Source organism: Carassius auratus, chromosome 40 (assembly GCF_003368295.1).
Source record: "Carassius auratus strain Wakin chromosome 40, ASM336829v1, whole genome shotgun sequence".
Lineage (NCBI taxonomy): Eukaryota > Metazoa > Chordata > Actinopteri > Cypriniformes > Cyprinidae > Carassius > Carassius auratus.
This window is the reverse complement of record NC_039282.1, coordinates 12,327,260-12,335,796: the sequence shown is the minus strand read 5'-3', so window position 1 is coordinate 12,335,796 and position 8,537 is coordinate 12,327,260. Positions and strand designations below refer to the sequence as shown.

Genomic DNA, 8,537 nt, shown 5'->3' with positions numbered 1-8,537 from the left:
CCCATCATCACGGTGTTATAATTTCAGCAAAAATGTCATAACTAAATGTGTCTACATGTCAGGGCCGTGGCTTAGTCGTTATCACTGTGAGCTATGGTTCTCATAACAGCAAAGGGAAATCGAATCTGGCTCGCAACATGTCCTAATCCTGTTTCAGCCAACATTTTCCGTCATCTCTGTGTTATCATTTCAATAAAAATGTCATGACTGAAAGTGTCTACGTATCAGGAGCAATGGCTTAGTCTTTATCACTGTGAGCTGTGGTGCTCATAACAGCAAAGGGAGATCGAATCTGGCTCGCAACATTTCCTAATCCTGTTTCCTCCAACATTTCCGTCCTCTCTCTGTGTTATTATTTCGATAAAAAAATCTCATAAGCAGAATGTTTCTACGTGTCAAAGCTGTGTAGTTGTTCACTATGAGCTGCAGTGCTAATAACAGCAAAGGGGGATCGAATCTGGCTCGCAACATTTCCTAATCCTGTTTCCTCCAACATTTTCTGTCCTTTCCATGTTATAATTTCATAAACAGTAAGCAAAATGTGTATATGTGTCAGATACATGGCTTAGCAGTTATTGCTATGAGCTGTGTGCTCAAAAGGGCAATTGGAGTTTGAATTTGGCTCACAACATGTCCTATTCCTGTTTTCCACATACTATACGCTCTCCGTTATCATTTCAGTAAACAAATGTCAAAAGCAGAATTTCTCTTTGTGTCAAAGACATTGCTTAGTAGTTATTACTATGAGCTGTGATGCCCATGAGAGCAGAGGCAGTTCGAATCTGGCTTGCAACATGTCACAATCCTAGCTGGACATCAGATAAAAGTAAATATAGTATCCAGGCTCCCTAATATAGCTCAGAATCTGTGTCAGAGCTTTGGCTTAGTAGTTATCACCATAATCAGTGGTACTCATGAGGGCAAAAGGAGTTTGAATCTGGCTCGCAACATTTCATAATCCTAGCTAGACGTAAGAAAACAGACAATGAGGATTCAGGCTCTCAATTATATTGCTCAGAATGTGTCTATGAGTCAGAGCTGTGGCTTAGGTTCTCATAATGGTTCAAATCTGGCTTGCAACGTTTCCTAATAGTGTTTCTCCAATCATTTCCTGTCCTACTCACAACAAAACCTAATGGTTTCCCCCCAACACAACTCCCATCACCCACTGGTCAGACTAAAAGGCAGAACTGCTCCAATATAATCTATAAAAATAATGTTTTGGCAGAGCCACGTTTGCACACATGCTTAAACTGATCTGTAGTGCTCATGAGGGCAATCTGAGTTTAAATCCAACATGCAACATTTCCTAATCCTGTTTCCTACATCATTTCCTGCCTGCTTCCTGATGCGGTTTTTTAAAAAAGCCAAGAGGTCAAAAGAGGTCAATACACACTATAAAGCCTGAACAGGCATGTTACAATAAGACCAGGCCAAACTTCTGTCCATGTACAGACAGTTGAGCAGTTTAAATATAGTTTAAATGTTATTTAGCCTCTAATAACAGATATGTATGATTTAGCTTTAAAATGAAAAGTTAAGAATGTCACCTCTATTATTTTCAAACGCCTGTTTTCACAGTCCAGAATCACCCAGGAACAATCTTGTCTAAGAGGACTCACCAAACCAGTACCTGCAAGTACCATTTCTCCACTATCTCCGGATCAGATTTGGGTGAGAATGCCAAGCAAAACAGCAGGATGGCTGTGTAATAGTGGAGTAAAGCAAGTTCAGACACACAAGTGTTCAAGTCGTCAAATTCAAACCCCAAAACCACTCTATTCTACTAAATTATGCTGAAGTATCTGTACTTCCTATCAAAACAATGGGTGAACTTCTTAATTCCCCGAACAGGAAAGCTTTAAGGGTAAATCTCATGAAAACTTTCACCCCAAAATAAATAAATAAAAAATCATATTTTGCTAAAATAAATTCAGCTTGGGAATATTATAGAATCTAAAAAATTATCACTGCATTTAAACAATATGTAAACTTTATTTGATCGATATATAAACGTTATATGTGCTTAATTGTCATAAAAATGATGTAACCATGCAAAATATCAATGATCCTAAAACAAACTTTAATGTGTCTATTCAAAAAACAAAAACAAGACGGGTTTCATTTAGCTGCTCAAAAAACCGAGATGCAATCCTCCATGACGCTTAGCAGTCAGGAATGCGACTGAATGTTATGAGGTTTGTTTTGGAGAAACTGCACATCTGCATAAGGATGAATTTGTTGACGGGCTGAGGTGATAATTCATAAAAAGTGCAGATTTATTTCCAGAATCCTTTAAAGCAATAGTTGAAAAGCAATTAATATCATCATCTATTCACCCTTTTGTTGTTCCGAACTCCTATCTGTCCAACTTCCTCAGATTTGTGAAGAAATCTTTTGAGTCCGATTTTTTTCAAGAGTGATGAGCAGTACAGTTGTGAAACGTATGTGTTTCTCAAGATGCCACTGAGGTGTCAGTTTGCTATGCACTGAAGATTCGAATCATTGTTTGAGTTCACAAAACCACCTGACTGATTCGTTATCAAATCAAAACTGATTCAGTTCCTGAGATCCGATGATCCAGGTGCAGTGGTTAACAGCCAACTAGATGTATCTGCATGCTAAATTTCATGCATGCATGCTTTAACAATTACAAAATGCCTATCAACACAACTTTATCTTTGGCTGTTATCGTCTTTTTAGGTGAAAAACAGTGTGTAGGTGGGGTTTTACAAGCTGTTTGACTAGTCACGGATCTCTGAAAAACAAGCAAAAGGGCGTAATGTGAACTTTTCTTCTGCTCTTACAAAACAAATCATCTGGAAGAGCTTCTGAAGTGTCAGACACTAAAACAACAAAAATCTTAAGGTGTTTCTGTCAGTCTCACAGCTATTCTAAGGTTAAGTGTGATTTCTATAGTAAAGATAATGACTCTTTTTAAACAGGTTTCCCCAGCACTCCTCCCATCTGCCATTGGTCACAACAAACAGATAGCCCCGCCCCCAAACCTGCGCCATTAGTTGAGCCATTGACCCTGTTGCTGGGCAGGTCGGGAGGTTCAATCAAACAAAGCAATGTTTAGAAAGCACAACATAGACAAAGTGTTTATACTTTTTTTCCAAAAAGAAACCAACGCCTACTAGTATTTGCATATTAAACTGAGATAAGAGAAAGTATTTTAACATCGAAACTAACCATACAATATTGTCCTTGGCTCTAAAGAATAGGGTAAACCACAAGTGCTTTAATGGAAAAAGTAGGCAATCATTCACTACCCCCTCAGGCCCCAAAGCATTAATTAGCCAAAAACATCTGAAGCATTGAAGCGCATAACCAATAAGTGTGTGTTCATGTGTACCGACATGAAATTCGTGCAGTTAAAAGTAGCATGTGCACTACATTTGTATACATCCATATACAGGCATAAACTCTTTAATGATTTCCACACTTCAAAAATACCCCAGACCTCCATTTAGATTAAGTTTGTAGTACAAAACCACTTAATTTCTTAACATGCCGTGTTTACAATGCCTTGAAATTCTCAGGGGTGGCAATGACATTAAAAGGCTTGAAGGAAAAACAGAAGATTGTGAGCAAGAGAGGAAAAGAAGTGTGGGTGTAACTGATTAAAGCGTGGCCAGCGCTCTACAAAGGAGAACAGCGGTTTACCCTCTCTCTTTATGAAAAGGAGGAAGCAATAAATAATCGGTCGGGACAAGCTATTCAAAACATTGGCATCCCCTCTTTATTGGTGAACTCTTTGCTTTTGGCCAGTTTGGTCTGGAAGTCTTTCATGAACTCTGATGGGAACGCAAACAATAAGAGGCCAGAAAAGTTAAATGTACATATAAGGAACAGATGGAGGACCAATTTGCAACTTATTAGGTCAACTGGCAACATGATTGGGTATAAAAAGAGCCTCTCAGAGTGGCAGTGTTTCTCAGAAGTCAAGAAGGGCAGAGGATCACCAATCCCCCAAATGCTGCGGCGAAAAATAGTGGAGCAATACCAGAAAGGAGTTTCTCAGTGAAAAATTGTAAAGAGTTTGAAGTTATCATCATCTACAGTGCATAATATCATAAAATCGCATACGTGGTCTTTTTTTTTTTTTTTTTTTTTTTAACAACTCAAAGTATAAAGGTCTAAATATATCTGCATATTAATCTGTGGTAGGTGCTGTACAGAAATAATTCCAGAATTAAGCTCAATGGGAATCAATTCAAGGGAAGTGAGTGCTTTTTCTTGATTTAAGATGTAATCTTTTTAGGAAATTAAAGATACAAGTTTTATACGTGCACCAATATTTCAAATTAGGCTAAAACAAAAAATAAATAGCCTAGTGCGGAGTTGGCAAACCTTGGAAAGCTCTTGTCCAGCATCACACTGCCGGCAGGGAATACAGTTTCCAGACTTATCCTGGTATTCCTGCTCCCTGCAATCTCTTCTCTCCTCGGCCATTACTGCAAACTGTGAGGAACATGAAACTAAGATCATTACTTATTCCATAATATCATTGGAGGTTTACCAAATTGAAGTGCAAGTAAAAGATAGCATAAATGGAAGTGTACAGTCATTTAAATCAAATCTCTTTCTCTTAAAATCTCTTAAAATGTAAAAGTTAGCAAAAGCTGTTAATATGAATGAAACATACCATAACACACAGTGGAAGGACGAGTATCCTCTGAAGAGGAAAACTGGAGAGGATCAGAGCGCGGGGCATTGTGAAAGGTCTTTCTCACATACAGTACACTGTGAAAGCACAAATCCTTTGATGAATGATTAATGGAGGACGCTATTTGCATTATCTTTCAAAACAGTGTGAACTCCAAACAAACAGTGATTATTATAAATAAATACCCTTTGGTGCCTTTTTTAAATGTTCATAATAAAGCATGATAAAAAGGCATAATCTGTAGATGTATAATTTTTAAAGAGATGAAGTTAGACTGAGTTGGAAGAAAAGTCCTTCTATAGGATTGTATTAGCTGGAAGTATCAGGCATTTCAAATAATTGAATAATCTTTAAAAATATAGGCCAATAATGATTATCAGATAAATCAGACCTAATAAATTATACATACCAACATGCAAAAAAAAAAAAAAAAAAAAAACATAAGATGATTGCAAGATTATTTATATATTATATGGAAACACCTATATTGACATATTAACATGTATATATAACTATTTATTAAAACTGGCCAAAAAAAATAAAAAATTGGCCGATAATTATTAACTTGCCAGTTATATAGGCTACTTGAGATCCGAGAGAGATCTATTACTATTGTTGTTGTTTTTATTTATGTAATACTACATTGCGTTGTGTACATATTGAAACCAGACTTCAAAACATAATAATGCATACTATAAAACATGGATTTGTAGCCCACTTTTTGACCTGAAGTGAAAAAAAAAAAAAAAAAAAAAAAAAAACATGCTTGCACTATGTGTGTGTGTGTCGTGTAGATTTCTTAAGGCACTGATTTTTGGATTCATATTACGAGCTGAGGATCAAAGCAGCGCTGCAACTGTGTGCAAAACTTTCTTACCGGTAACGAGTCGCTCGTGAGATCGCCGTCTCCTGCGGTAAACTGATCCAGTGCGCTCGCTGCTGAGGTCTGAACCCGTCCCGTGTCCAGCTCTGAAGTAAAAGCTCAGATGAAAGCCTGCGGTCTGATGCTGATGCCTGTAATCTGATCTCGCATCAGCATGTACATCAAAGCTTCAGACACGTCCTGGATAAAGCGCTTTAAACGAGCTTGTTCATTCACTTACAGCCCTCCATCTGTTAATCCGAATATCTGCACATGCACAAACTCCGATATGGAAACAAGAACGGTCTAAACTGCACGATCCCGATGCGGGAACGGCTCGGTCTGGTGTGATGTGATCTGATCTGCTGCGCGTGTTTGACGCAGAATTCCCTTTCATCAAGTGACGTCACCTGGCGAGCAGCGATTGGCTGGATCAGAGGAATCCTTTCACATCGAGTTCGATTCTTGAAATCTATTCTCTTGCATTCAATGTTTCCAAAAAAAAAAAAAAAAAAAAAAGTGCAAGTGAGTTAGACAACAGAATACCAAACCAGTGGCATTTATTTAAATAAATAAACACACGCGTTTCAAGAAAAAAAAAATAAATAAATAATAAGCTCGTGAGTTTTTTTTTAAATTATTATTTATTTAATTATTATTTTTATTTTTATTTTTATTTTTATTTTTATTTTTTTACTGGACGTAATGGATGTTCAATTAAATGATGTAGATTCTCATGTTCAGAGATGTACTAGTACTGGTGGCCCTCTGCTGGTCATTTCAGAGAATTACAAAATACAATTGACAATAACTTAAATACACATCAACTTAGCGTAAATAATATTTAATGCATGGTTTACATTATATCCATCCTACTATATTTAGCTATAGGCAGTAGGCTGAAAGTAACCGTCAGGTTTTGTTAAACAGATCATGTTCATAGCCAATGTCAGGCTATATCGAGAGACCATAAAGATGGAAATAACAGAAATGAACCTGCAATTAAATAGTATCCTGTCATTCAATTAATGTGCTAAAAGGCGGAAGTGTCACTATAGTGGGTTACAGTTATGCTAATATAAAGAAAATTATAACGAGTATAACAAACTCAGTTGTGAGAGGCCATATTTAATTTATTTGAAATACTGTAAAACAGTAATTTTGTGAAATATTATTACAGATTAAAAGGGCAGTTTCTAATTGAATACATTTTAAAATGTAATTTATTCCTGTGATGCAAAGCAAAATTTTCAGTTTTCAGTGTCAAATGATACAGAAACTATTCTAATATGCTGATTTGCTGCTCGAGAACTATTTATTAACCCATGCTGAAAAAATATTTTTGTAGAAACTGTGAAAGGTTTTTTTCTTCTTTTTTTTATGAATAAAAAGTTCAAAATACAGCATTTATTTAAATAAAAAAATCAGACACTTACAAACTTTTGTTTCCCTCAATCAACATTTTTATTAAAGCCAACATGAAATCACTTAGCAAAAGGAATATTCACAATTGCTATTTTTTTTTTTTCATTTTAAACCAACTTCATCCTTTATTACAAGATTTGAATTATTAAAAGGTTACTTCACCCTAAAAGCAAAGATAACTTCACGTTATTTGTATGACTTTATTCAGCGAAACATGGAGAAGTTTAACATCATTCACTTTAACTGCATCTTTTACATGTTACTTTCTCACTTTTTGCATCCAGGTTCTTTGTTTAAAGCAGACTCTCTGAACAGCATTTGCAGGTGCTATTGAGGAACCTGCTGAAGTGCAGGTCGCTTCGGTCAAAGTGAAGGTGTCATGGGGGAGCAGGTGGGACAATATGTCAAGGCACTCACTAACAATCCCAAGAAACACCATTATGATTACTGTGACAGACTGAAATTCTTGTGAAAGTTGTGACATTTGCCAACTATATTAACCCATACTCAGAATTGGTGCTCTGCATTTAACCCATCCAAGTGCATATGCTATATATCCAGCGCCCGGGGAGCAACTGGAGGTTCAGTGCCTTGCTCAAGGACACTTCAGCCATGGGTATTGGGGGTGAAAGAGAGCACTGTTCATTACCTCCCCCCATCAACAACACCTGCAAGCACCGAGACTCAAACCGATGACCTTCTGGTAACTAGTCCAGCTCTCTAACCATTAGGTCATTAGAGCGAGCCAGCCAGGAGCCGAACATCTTCTGATCCGTAGTCAGACATATTATCCATTATCCTTTGTTGTCTTGATCTCATCAAAGCACATTATTTTGGTCTTCCAGTGTAGGATCCATCCAGAATCTGAGCATCATGGTACGTAACATGCGTCACCGCACTCATCTGTAAGAAATGAGACAGTTATTTGTATTATAACTGTGTTCATATTGTGTCGGCTCCCCTTTTGCAGCCAAAAAAGTTGCCAGAGTTTAGGAATAGGAATGTTGACCCATTCTTGTCTAATACAGGCTTCTTGCTCAACTGTCTTAGGTCTTCTTTGTTACATCTTCCTCTTTATGATGTGCCAATTGTTTTCTATGGGTGAAAGATCTGGACTGCAGGCTGGCCATTTCAGTACCCGGATCCTTCTTCAACGCAGCCATGGTGTTGTAATTGATGCAGTATGTGGTCTGTCATGTTGGAAAATGCAAGGTCTTCCCTGAAAGAGACGACGTCTGGATGGGAGCAATGTTGTTCTAGAACTTGAATATACCTTTTAGCATTGACGGTGCCTTTCCAGATGTGTAAGCTGCCCATGCCACACACACTCATGCAACCCCATACCATCAGAGATGTAGGCTTCTGAACTGAGCGCTGATAACAACTTGGGTTGTCCTTGTCCTCTTTAGTCTGGAAGACATGGCATCCCAGTTTTCCAAAAAGAACTTCAGATTTTGATTAAGAACAGAAAAGTTTTCCACTTTGCCACAGTCCATTTTAAATGAGGCTTGGCCCAGAGAAAACTCCTGCGCTTCTGGATCATGTTTAGATATTGCTTCTTTTTTGACCTATAGAGTT

At 37.4% G+C, this 8,537-nt stretch overlaps 1 long non-coding RNA gene across 1 annotated transcript; it reads right to left on the bottom strand.

Moving 5' to 3' along the window:
* Positions 1 to 4,127: 4,127 nt before the first annotated feature.
* Positions 4,128 to 5,916, bottom strand: LOC113059004 (uncharacterized). Its single transcript, XR_003278049.1, has 3 exons — positions 5,550 to 5,916; positions 4,652 to 4,749; positions 4,128 to 4,467 (listed from the first exon to the last, which is right to left on the bottom strand). It is a non-coding gene; the product is annotated as an uncharacterized LOC113059004 (long non-coding RNA).
* Positions 5,917 to 8,537: the final 2,621 nt, after the last annotated feature.